The 12,339-nt window shown below is 40.6% G+C and overlaps 1 non-coding gene across 1 annotated transcript; it reads left to right on the forward strand.

Annotated features, from left to right (window-relative positions):
• The first annotated feature begins 11,911 nt into the window (after window positions 1–11,911).
• On the forward strand, window positions 11,912–12,049 carry LOC114814838. The gene has a single exon (XR_003762635.1). It is a non-coding gene; the product is annotated as a small nucleolar RNA SNORA7 (small nucleolar RNA).
• Window positions 12,050–12,339: the final 290 nt, after the last annotated feature.

The following is a 12,339-nucleotide window of genomic DNA, read 5'->3' on the forward strand; positions in this document are numbered from 1 at the left end:
TAGGCAACAGTGAGGGAAGTGAAGATAGGTACAGTCGTGTGCCTTCTTCCACCTCCACTTCTGATCATGGACCACCCCACCCAATTCCCTCTCCATCCTCCTTTAGATCGACAGGAACACCCTGCTGGGTCCTGGGTCCACTTCTTGAGGCTTTCCATAGCATCTAGAATGAATCACAAATGTCCCGCAATGGGATTGTCCTGGCTGAATAAATCAGTCTCTTTGAACCCATGGCCTTGTTCATGTTCTCTTGTTCACTTGAATTATGATTATGGTATTTAATATTTATGAAGCCCTTACAATGTACTAAGCCCTGGAACAGATGCAAAACTACAAGATTGAGCAAAGTCCCTGTCCTATTATTGATCCCCAAGCTATTTTATCTTCATTTTATAGATGAAGAAACTGACCATCACATGAACCCTGATACACTGATGGTAATATTTAGACTTTTCCAAGCATTGGGATATTTTAAAAAAACACTTGGAAGACAGTAAAAGTTTCAAACATGACCGCTGCCCTTGAGGAGCTTATCACCTAAGAGAGAAGAAAATTATATATCCATGATCAAATGCACAATAGTGTATACAGTTCAAAAGTGTGAGAGAGCATAAGTAAACTCAAGTCAATACATCAGCTATTCTCAAATACCCAGCTAAGTGCCCAAGAGCACTAAGGAGAATGAATAGGAAGAGATGGTTAATCAAAGAATGTCTCTTGGAAGAGGTGGCAGCTTTGAATTGGTAAAGTTTAGGATAATAATAATAAGGATGATGATGATGATGATAATAATAATAATAATAAGCATTATGTGCCTAGCACTGTATTAAGTGCTGGGGTAGATACAAGATCATCAGGTCCCACATGAGAATCATTTCTAAGTAGGAGGGAGAATGGGCATTGAATCTCCACTTTGCAGATGAGAGAACTGAGGCAGAGATAAGTTAAGTGACCTGCCCAAGGTCACACAGCAAGTAAGTGGCATAGCCGGCATTAGAACCCAAATGCTCTGACTCCCAGGACCATGCTCTTTCCACTAAAACTCAGTGCTTCTTGAGGAAAAACAATGGAACAGAGGTAGGAAAATCAAAGTTGAGAAACAGAGGTTTTGCTGGTGAGGATAGAAGAACTCCAGGTGGGGCTTACAGAAGAAGCAACATGACCCAGTTGAAGTAATATGGGACAGAACAACAGGGGATCTGGGTTCTGATTCTACCTCTGCCACTTGTCTACTGTGTGACCTTGAGCAAGTCACTTAACTTGTCTGGGCCTCAGTTTCTGCATCTATAAAATGGGGATTAAATAATAAAGAAGAAAGCTGTTCTTCTTTCCAATTAGACTATTGAATCCTAAGTGGGAAAGGGACTGTGTCCAAGTAAGTTGACTTGCATCTACCACAATCTCACAGTAAGCCCTTAATAAATGCAAATATTATTATTATGAAAGTAATTTTGAACATGAACAAAATGCTTCTGGAGCTGAACACAGATATGTGTGCATGAACAGATTCATGCACACATAACAGTGTTCAGCTCCAGAAGCATTGTCATTTAACATTACCTCCCAGCTGGTAAAAATACTTTGGAGGTTCAGATCTTGCTTTATGTTTTTTTACAGGACCAGTTAGATTATAAAATGGACAGATATTAAAACACCTGGTTAGATCTTCAAAACCACGCACAAAATGACATCTCCAAGATCAATGGGAAAATTCTGCTGAACCTTCCTTTAGGGGCTTCTCCTTGAGAAGAGTGCAGATGAAACTAAATGATGTTTATTGCTTAAAGGAATAAAATAATATTTTTTATCTAGTTGGCAGCAGCATTCCCCTCACTGATTTATTTACCACTGTGCTTTATGTTTCTTAAATAGCTAAGCATAATAATGCATAAGAATGCCTCTCATCTTTGGTGAAGAAGGCTCTCTATGTTTCTTGTTACTGTCCCGTTCATCCAAGCTGCAAGCTAGATGGTTGGTATGTTTTCCTTAGAGAAGGAAAATAGGGCCATTATCAGAACTGATCTCTGTTTCATTTGTTGTGGGTTTTATCAATCAGTGGTATTTACTGAGTGTTTACCATGTATGAGCATTTTACTAAGTTCTTGGATATTACAATACAACAGGGTTGACAGGCATGTTCCCTGCGCAGAGTCAAGAAGGGGAGGCAGACATTAAAATAAATCACAGATATGTACATGAGTGGTGTGGTGCTGAAGATGGGTTGAACATCAAGTACTAAAAGGATATAGATCCAAAAGCATAGGCAAAACAGAAGGGAGAGGGGGTAGAGGAAATGAGGACTTACTCAGGGAAAACCTCTTGGAGGAGATATAATTTTTATAAAGCTTTGAAGGTAGGGAGAGTTGGGGTCAGAGGGACCCAGGTTCTCGTCCTAGCCCTGCCCTATGTGCTCTGTGACTTTAGGCAAGTAACTTAACTTATTTGTGCCTCAGTTACCCCATTTGTAAAATGGGGATTAAGACTGTGAATCCCATGTTGGACTGTGTTCAACCTGATAATCAACCTGAATGCTTAGTACAGTCCCTGGCACATAAGTGCTTAGGAAATACCATATAAAATTGAAAGAGGGAGTTCCAGGCCAGAGGAAGGACATGGGCAAAGAGTTGGCAGCAAGATAGAAGAGATGAAGGTACACTGACAGGACTTTAGTGTCAGTTTAGGATAAATGTATTGCATGTGCAATGTCTGCTGTATCAACTTTGATTCTCTTCACACTCTTCAAACTTGCTTCCCAGAATTTAGGCTGCCAGGGAGGAGACATGTGTCAGGTGTGTAGGCAAATGGCAAAGAGAAGACACAGATGTGTAATTAACCCATTTTCCCACCAGGTAAACCAGTTAAAACCAAAGATGTATCTTTCACCACTGCTTGGAACATGACAGCTTATTTGGAATTGGACAGTTGGTGAGATCCTCACCTCCAAAAGGAAGGCATGCATTTGTTGCAGGTTCTGGAGACTTGAATATTTACAGTCTAAGCGTACTTCAGGAGAGCTGTCCATCTGTCTTGCTTTCACTTTTAATTAAGAACTGGATTTAGCATTCACCAGAAGAAAAATGGAGGCTAAACACCTAATGTCTATGAAACAGACTTTGTTCAGTGAGAGGACAATAATGGAAAGATGACTGAAAATACTCTTGAAAACCTCAAATTCCTGAAACTCCCAATTCATTTTTTCCTAGCTCCCACACCTACTATAACTGCCTCCTTTTCCTCAGATACTGAACAATAGTAATAATTGATTTGTTAATAATAATTATGAGGTTTAAGCACTCACTCTGTGCCAACCACTAGGGGACATACAAGATCATCAGGGCAGACACAGTTCTTGTCCCACATGGAGATAAATAGGAGGGAGAATGGACATTTAATCCCCATTTTACAGATGAGGAACTGAGGCTCAGAGAAGTTATTTGTTCGAAATCATACAGCTGCCAAGTAGCAGACCCAGTATTAGAATTCAGGTCCTTTGACACCCAGGAATGTGTTCTCTCTATTAAGTCACATTGCTTCTCTGTACACTGGTCAATCTGTTTCCATGTTGGACAGAGATCCCTGGAACAAAGCGTTATTCTCAGAAGAAGTGCTTGGCCATCTTCTCACATGAGAACCATTCTCAAATTCTAAGTCAGAACTGACATATACTCACCCAAATGGAGAAAAACCATCTAAAATTTGGACTGCCTTCTACAAAGCCCTCCCAGCTCAGCAATCTCTTCCACATTCAGACTATCAATTTCGAAATCAAGTCCTATCAGCTGCCTTTGTCTTCCTCCATTTCAGAGACTCAATAATCCTTTCACCTTATGGCTGTGTGATTTCTCTTGGAGCTGGGTTGCAGCACTGCAATAAATGGAAGAGAAAGAAGAAAAAAAGAAGCAAATCTCATTTAGGACTATCTAGTCAACTCAGAAGTCTCGAACAAAATCCCTTTGCTTTTGAAAGAGGGATAGTGCTAAGACAGGCTTTTCAGCAAATTTGTCCAAATCTGGCCTGCAACGATTTCTGTGATATCTCCTGAAAAGCTCACAGTGAAGCATTGCTTCCTCCTTTGTTCAGGCTAGGGAAAGTGAACTTTCATGCCGGAGTCTTCCGGACCATTTGTATTCAAAAATAGCCAAAGGCACTACAACTCTTCACAAATAAACTCTTCTATTCCTCTGTAAGTTTCAGTGGGTAAGGAAAATATGAAAGGCGAGAGCCATAAGATAGAATTGAGAGTGGGCAGATAACCTCAGAGCTCAGCTAGTCACGATAAACTCCCAACAGATCTTAGATAATGATCTAGAACTTTCTGTTGTTCAGCCCAAGAACTGTAGGACTGTCAAAGAAAAAGATAAAAAGGCTGAAAGTGTTCTATAGGGAAGTAAAATATGTACCCTTGTGAGCAAGCCTCTGATTTTCAACCAAGAAGTACCAAGAGATTCCTGTGTTAGGGTTCAATGTGGAGAGGGAGAGATAAACAAATACTATGAGCAGTCAAACACAAGTATTCGCCACCTCACACTGTGGTGTGGATTAGCAGTGAAACTGCAAGTATGGATGTTGTTGTAATTTAATTATCAATCACATAGGCTAGTGTTTTGTCTAATATGCATGCTTCAAGTTCTATCTAATAACCACCCATGGGTACAAGTACCAAGCCTGAAGTGGGTTGGTTAAAATCATGTTTTTTAGAAATTTATTAATTTTATGCCTATAAAAGAGCTGCTCTTTTTGAAAGAGTAATTGCTTTATTTTCTAATAAATTTTCAAAGAGGACTTTTGATTTAGGATGATCTAACACTGCGGTGGGCTAATGTGTTTTGAAAGGGGAGTGCAGAATGCTGCTTCTAAAGAGCCACACACCAGAACCTCAGAAGAAAGGAAAGTATCCTGACCCTTCCTCTTGACCTTGGTGTTAGGTTTAGATCAAGAATTGCCTTGCTGCCATGGAAAGAACAAAATGGACATAAAGCATTTTGTTCTGAAAGCATGAAAAGTTATTGACATCACAGAAGCCCTGAGGGAGACCTGCAGTTCACATGTGAGGAGCCCAGCCTTTTCTAGTTTCTGAAATGTTAGGTCAGTATGGTGGCCTGAAATTTCTTCTTTTTCTCTACTTTTCCATTTAGGGCTGACCACTTCAAGTGGAATCTGAAGAGAAGGAGGTGGTAAGAAGAGATTTATGAAGCAAGTTTTACTTAAAAGAAGAGCCTTGTTGTGATGCTGTGGTGTTTCTGGAGTAGATCCTAACAAATTATATGAAATCTAATGGGAAAACATACCCCATGATAAAGCAACATTTTCAAGGAATTTCACAACTGTATATGGGTTGTGCCTGTACAAGTAATAACTGTATCCACATGATTACACAATACTGTACTGAATGAAATATGTATGTATATGTCAGGTCCTCTTAGGCTAATGGCTTGACCAGGTTTTGGAGGTTTAATAATAATAATGGTTTTTGTTTGGTGCTTACTCTGTGCCAGGCACTGTTCTAAGTGTTGGGGTAAATAAAAGCTGATCGTGCTGGATACAGTTCCTGAACAACATAAGGCTCACAACCTTAATCCCTATTTTACAGGTGAGGGAAGTGAGGCACAGAGAAGTTAAATGACTTGCTAACAGCCACACAGTAGAGAAGTGGCAAAGCCAGATTTAGAACCCAGGTCCTTCTGACTCCCAAGCCCATGCTCTATCTACTAGGACATGCTGCTTCTCTACTAAGACATGGTTTCATGCAGGAGGGGTGTGGTTGGAGATGAGGGTTATCAGATGCAGGTGAGGATGATAATGAGGATTTGGATACTTAATGTCCCATCATTGGGTAGGATGAGATGGCAATGGTCACTCAACCTAAACTCATCCACAGAGTAAGGAGAAAAGAGGAGCTTCAGAAGTTACTAGAAGTGATAGAGTCTCTCATGGCAACCTGCTCCTTTAAAGAAGGGTAGTTGTATTAAGCACAAGGTTCTTAGATGGTGGCCCCACCTGGACCACATGTAATCATAGTGTAATAGGCTTGGGAAAAGCAGAGGGGCTTAGCTATTTGGGGGTTAGGGGTGTCATCCTGCATGCTGGAGGAAAGGTTCTCCAGGCTAGGGGCCTGGATATGAGGATTATAGAGGAGTGAGGTTTCTGTTGAAAAATGTAGGGAGCAATTGCATGGATTAGCAGGGATTCTATCCTGAGAGAAGGATCCAGAGGGAATTAAACCTGGAACCTGGGATCACCCAAGCATGGAGAGGGTGAATACACCAGAAAAACTTATCTGCTGGGATGCTTACTGGGAAGTAGAAAGATTCCTAGGGAAAATGGAAAAGCATTTAAGGAAAGGACTTTTGGATCAGAATTCTGTTCTACTTGTTATGTAACTAGTTAATAATATTTTTAATTTATCTATTTAGAAACCCATTAAAAGTTCTAACTTTTGTGTCTGCCTGGGGGTAGGGACTTGGAATACAATTTACCTGGGAAGTTATGAGAGGAGAAAGGGATATAAGAGTCTTCTGAGCTACCTGTAGCCAACCCCAAGACTGAGGATAACTTTCTGGACCCTGCATGATCCCTTTGTTTTTCAAGAGTGCTTAATCTGAGAGAGCCAAGGGGTAATAGCAGTAGCCTAGTGGGTGGAAGAACTGGGTTTTGCTTTGGAGGGGCCCACAAATTCTTGTCAAAGTGTTTTAGGATTCTGGAGTTAACTGTAAGTGACAAGTTCTTCCTGAAGCTGTTATGAGGACTATCTCATTGGGAAAAAGGCTTATGGTATCCTGATATATCACAAAGAAGCTCATTGTGGGCAGGGAATGTGTCCATTTATTATTATAATGTATTCTCCCAAAAGTTAAGTACGGTGCTCTGCACACAGTAAATGCTCAAATATAATTGAATGACCAAGGTAACCTTTTGTACCACCCACCTGGCATATTGATTTGTAGCCAGGTTCATTGATTCATCCAGACTAGCCCATTGGCCTAACAGTTTCCATGGGAGCAGGATAAATGGTAGAGGCCAATTGCTGAGCTTCAGTGGGTTATATATTCTGCAGGAGGCCACCCAGTCAGTTGATATCACAAGCACTTGCCTGGCCTCTTAGGAGAAGGTAAATTGATCTGTTACTAGTGGTTCTCTTTTGAAAGAAGACAACTTGTAAATGATCTGCTCTCCTGTATGTGAAAGAACATACTGGGTCATTCATTCCCCTTCTATTCAATGTTATTTCTTACTATTTTCACAAGAACAAGCAACTTACCCAGAAGCAGTGTGGTCTAGTGGATAGAGCCTGGGCCTGGGAGTCAGAGGATCGTGGGTTTAATATTGGCTCTGCCACTTGTCTACTGTATGACCTTGGGAAAGTCACTTCACTTCTCTGTGCCTCAGTTATCTGTGATGGAGAATAAGACTGTGAGCTGCATATAGGACATGGACCTGATTAGCTTGTACTTAATCCAGTGCTTAGTTGAGTGCCTGGCAAATAGTAACAAATTCCATACAAAAAAATGGCAGAGACCTAATATATCATGCTGATGGTCTAATTGTCTTCACTGAACTTCAACTGAATAAGATTGCTAAATTTACAAAAACAAATAGAGGAAATGAATAGGAAATGATGAAATTTGTAAAAAAAATCAATAGAATGATGAAGGTGAAGTAGAAAAAAAAACCCTGCTGAAATATTTGTAGTTTGCCCCTGCATATTATCCAAGATCAGTTGTAAGGACTGCAGGTCACCTGTTGATAAATAGCAAAGGCAGCTTGTTCAGCCTCAAACAAAATATTTCATTCTTGGCTATAAGCATACATCATTTAAAAGAGATGAAGAATATTACAGCTGCCAATGGAGTAGGAACTTGTTTTATAGCAGAGGGATTGTTTGAGCTAATAAGAATGTGTTAATTGAACTCAGTCAAAGCAAACAAGATGCTGTCAGAGGAAAACAACTATAAAGGTCAAGGGCTTGAAAGCACCCAGATAAGGGAGCAAAGATCTGGAAGATTTAGAACATCATCCCACAGAGGGAAAAAGAGCAGGTAAATAATAGTGCTGGAGACATTCAGTCATTTGATAGTTTCTAAAATGAACTAAAAATGTAAATCTTTCAAACATAATGAAAAAATATTATGGAAGAATCTGAAAATGCTCAGCACTGAAGTAATCCAAACAGATGGCATCCCAGACTGCAAAAAGAATTTAGTCACATAAGTGTTATTTCAATTGTGCACCTTGCTATTTAGGGAGATAACATCATTTGTGAGCAGGGAAGACTGTAATATTTTCAGCTAGATCAGTTTTCATTTGAATATTTGCCTGGCATATCAATAATTAATCATATTTAGACTTTTCATAATTCAAAACCCTGCTAATTTTGAGAAGATCCAGGTAGGTGTCTGAATCTGTCACACTTGGTCATCGAGTGAGAGTGTGTGTGTGTGTGTGTGTGTGTTTAAAGTCATTTTACTTTCTCCTGCTACTATCATATATTCTTCCAGTCCTGCTCTCTGTCCAACGGAAATATCACCGCTCATGGAATCAGATGAGTTGCACTCCTGGATCTGCTTTTTAATAATGACTTCAATGGTGAAGATTTCTGAATTAAGTATTAATCAAATCAATGACATTTATTGAGTCTTTACGTTATACAAAGCAGTGAACTCGAGTAGATAGGATTCCTGCCCACATGGAACTCACAAACTAGAGGGAGAGACAGTCATTAAAAGTATATCACAGATGGATATTTACATAGGTGATGTGGGGCTGGGGGTAGGATAAATATCAAGGTTCTTAAGGCTACCCTACTGCATAGAAGATAAGGAAGGAAGGGGAAATGAGGGTTCAGTTGGGTTTGGACTTTTAGGGGAGATGTGACTTTAGCAGGGCTTTGAAGATGGGGAGAATAGTAGCCTGTCAATTGTGTAGGATAGGATATGGGCAAGAACCACCTACAGCATTCCAAGAGGTGAACAGTTCCTATAGGAGCCCTGGTGGGCCTGGTATTCTAACACCATATTGCAAATATCTCATTGCACCTGTAAGTGAGGGAGCATTCAACAGGTCAAACAGGACTATACTCACCACATAGCTCTGCTTCACTCTGATAGTGATGAAGAAGAAATCAGGCAGGGTTCTTCCAACTCAAACAGCCGGGTAGTCAGTCTAAGAATCTTGGTGAATTTCTCAGGGCAGCCAAATTTGCTTAGCCATTTCCAGAGCCCTAGTCTGTTAATGGTGTTAAATGATTCTGAAGATCAATAGACACCATATAAAGTACTTAGTGTGGTTTTCTGCACTCTTCCTGGATCTGTAGTCCTGCAAAGATCATATCTCCTGTGCCATGAATTGGTCTATAATTCAGGAAACATATGACTAACTGCGTTCTTCAGTAGTGAGAAGCAGCGTGGCTCAGTGGAAAGAGCATGGGCTTTGGAGGCAGAGGTCATGAGTTCGAATCCCAGCTCTGCCACCTGTCAGCTGTGTGACCATGGGCAAGTCACTTAACTTCTCTGTGCCTCAGTTACCTCATCTGTAAAATGGGGATTAAGACTGTGAGCCCCACGTGGGACATCCTGATTCCCCTGTGTCTACCCCAGCGCTTAGAACAGTGCTTGGCACATAGTAAGCGCTTAACAAATACCAACATTATTATTATTATTAGTATGCTCAGGAGAGAGCTGGCTAGAAGCTTGCCATCTCTGAGAAACAGGGAGAATTCCTTGTAGTTTTCCGTCTCCTTTCTTCTTTCTACCTGAAGATGGTGATTACTGTTTGTTTTTATTTGAAGTCTTGGGGCACTTCCTCAGTGGTCCATATATTGTGGACAAACTCATATGACAGATATAAGGATTAGTTGCCCTCCTTATTTGCACATTTCTGCACAGATACCATCACATTCAAGTGGTCTTGTGCTGTAATCAGCATCAGGTACTACACTCAACTTCAAAATGCAGGACAAGTTGACCAACAACGAGTTAATGGCATGCAGACAGCTCAGAAGGCCTGAAACAATGATCACAACAGCACAGCTCCTCTGGATGGATATGCAATGAAAATCAATGGCTGAAATCAGGATTCCCAAGCAGCTACAGTTTCCTCATACATGGAGGCCAGAAAAGCAAAAGAAGTGTTTTGAAGGTGTGGTGAAATAATAGTTCAGCAGTGCAACAAAGTATGGGTCAAAAAGATTTGAGCTGGCATTCTTAGGGGAAAATTTAGCAAATTATCCAGTTTATCAGAAGTATGTCATAGTTTTGTGTTGGTCAGGCAAGGAAGTATTTTTTAGCAGCTCATTGTGGCTTTGGGCAAGGAGAATGCTATACTTCTATTTTCTACCTTGTTTCATCTCTCTTTAGGCTTTGCAGCCTTGGACTCTGACCAACCATCATGGAGCCCACAGACCAGGCTGGAAAAGTGGGTTTCCATCTTCAGGATTTCATTCCTCTCAAGGTCTGCAAGAGCAATCTGTGGGCAACTTCACCAATGTGGGCCTGTCAGCGGATTGATCTTCCTTGCATTTTAGCACGATTCCTGATCTTTTGGCTGGTACTGGCTGGTAAGTGTCTCTGATCATCTATACTGTCTTGTTAGCGGAAAATATGTCACCATTAATGAAGGAAACTCTCATTGCTAACCTATTTGTACTCAGATCTTTGAGGCCAAGAATCATTTCTATGAACTCTATTGTGTTTTCCCAGATGCTTCATACTGTGCTCTGAACACGGTAACTGCTCAGTAAATAATACCAATTTGATGTTTAGTTTCTAGGTTCCTTTTGTGTCCACTGTGGTTTCTCATAGTTTCCAATTTCATCATCAGCATCAGTAATAAAAACAATAACCTCAGCAATAGCAGCATTTATTTAGCTGCTACTGTATGCAGAGTACTGTATGACATATTTGGGATCATAGAAGAGAAATAAAAGATACATTACTAACTGTTGTATTTTACTCCCCCATGAGCTTAGTACCGTGCTCTGCATATAGTGAGCACTCAGTAAATATCAGTGATTGATTGATAATTGGGAAGGCAAACAGATATAGATGGTGAAATGTACACTAGATGAAAGAAAGCACATTTGCAAATGGTGAGAATAGAAATAAGGAATAACATTAATTGGGAGAGGAATGACCTCCTCTGGATATTCCACCAAATATCAATATCCTTGTTGAAATGGAGAAATCCTTTTCCCAGTGCTGGCAGGCACCCAGGAGTGATATAAGTAAATTGCAGTGACTGGGTGCATGAACATATTTCTTCTGAAAATTACTTTTATCGATAGCAAACAAGACTGGAGTGACTTGGAAATTTTGATTAGTGAAGGAGCCATGTGGAGTCAGTTGGGAGACACTAGCCTCCTCTGGCAACCACCCAGCAGAATTTTTTCTGTGTCTTAGAAGGCCAAGTTTGGCTTGCTCACAAAGAATTTTGGGAGATACTGGGCATAAATGTTCATGGGAAAATGATCTGTTTTGTCCTATAATTGCATTACTGAAAGTATTTTCCTTCAAGTAAGATATCTGCCACTTGCTCAAAAATTATATAAAAGTAACCACTGGCCCCAAAACTTGTTAGGTAATATACAGGAATAGCAAGTTCCAGAAAACAAGCTCTCAGATAAGAATTTCAGCCAGAGGACTTGCATCAGATCACCACAGAGGAGCCAGTAACTGTTCTTTCAGCATTTCAATGGGTTATCAGTTCCGAGACCAAGCTGTGATATGAAGCTCTTAATGTTCTATGCCGGAAGAAATGGATAGGGAGATTTGTCTCTTGACAGAATTGGGCAGTAGTAAAAAAAGCAGTTCTTTCTCCTGATCATTTGTGGCCAAAGGGAGGGGTAGCATGGTTTGTTCTGGTGACTGCATGTGCTTTACATAGTAGTAATAGTATCATTATGTGTCTACTGATTGTTCCCCTCTCAGGCTTGCACCTGAAGAGTTTCCAGTACTCTACTAGTCTCAGTTACGGGAGGGAGAGTCAAGCAGAGGCCTACCCATTCCATTCCTAGCTTGGGCAGTGGTTAGCGAGTGGAAGACGATTTGCTACCAGTCAAAACTCACCAATGCTGGGCAGCAGCAGCATGAGAGAAAGTCGAGGGCAGAGACTCAAATTTACTGAACTGAAGGAGGTAGTAATAAACCACTTCTGTATTTTTACCAAAAAAACTCTAAGGATACACTACCAGAACAATTGCAGATGGAGAGCGGGGCATTCTGGGAGAAATGTGTCTGGGGTGTCTCTATGGGTTGGAAACGACTCAGGGGCATAAGACAAGGCTGATTGTTTTTATTATTATTATTGTGATGCACTGAGCTCAGTTTTGAGAAAAAGTGCTAAAGT

This window comes from Ornithorhynchus anatinus, chromosome 10 (assembly GCF_004115215.2).
Source record: "Ornithorhynchus anatinus isolate Pmale09 chromosome 10, mOrnAna1.pri.v4, whole genome shotgun sequence".
NCBI classification, from domain to species: Eukaryota; Metazoa; Chordata; class Mammalia; order Monotremata; family Ornithorhynchidae; genus Ornithorhynchus; species Ornithorhynchus anatinus.